General features: G+C 42.1%; 1 protein-coding gene across 3 annotated transcripts in view; it reads right to left on the bottom strand.

The window, feature by feature from the left end:
* Window positions 1-503, bottom strand: part of Atrnl1 (attractin like 1) — a gene marked incomplete at its 5' end in the record, with an annotated part of 630,201 nt that overhangs the window by 542,833 nt on the left and 86,865 nt on the right.

Below are 503 nucleotides of genomic sequence, written 5' to 3' on the forward strand. Positions count from 1 at the left end.
TTAACAAGAAACAATGCCAAATAGGAGATATCTTCTTTTGAGTTGTTGGCCACAGTGGCCAAAGGGAATCCCAGATAGTAACCCAGCACAGAATTGGGAAAATGAACAGCAGACCCCAATCTTATCTAAAGGAATATTGACAACTGATTGCTGCTAGATGAGGAACAGCTGACCCTCCTAAAACAAAGACCTCTAGATAGGCTGACTAGATTCACCAGAAGGGCAAGTAGTGGGGAATGGCTGGGGGTGCCAACAGCACAGCAGACAGTAGCAGGGATATCAGAGTATAAGTGCTATAGTTGGGGAGGGAGGCTATGGGAGGGTGCCATCTGGGAAGTGGGTGAAGAGTCGAATAAGATGGTTTAGGATGTTCTGTGTGACATACACACACACACACACACACGAAAATAAATTATAAAATTTTGAAAAAAAGTATTATATTTGAGGAGGAAGCATGGAAATTTATGTCATGTTAATTAGTGGAGGTGATAAACATTACCATC

Source organism: Nannospalax galili, unplaced genomic scaffold (genome assembly GCF_000622305.1).
Source record: "Nannospalax galili isolate Female #2095 unplaced genomic scaffold, S.galili_v1.0 scaffold1362, whole genome shotgun sequence".
Classification (NCBI taxonomy): Eukaryota; Metazoa; Chordata; class Mammalia; order Rodentia; family Spalacidae; genus Nannospalax; species Nannospalax galili.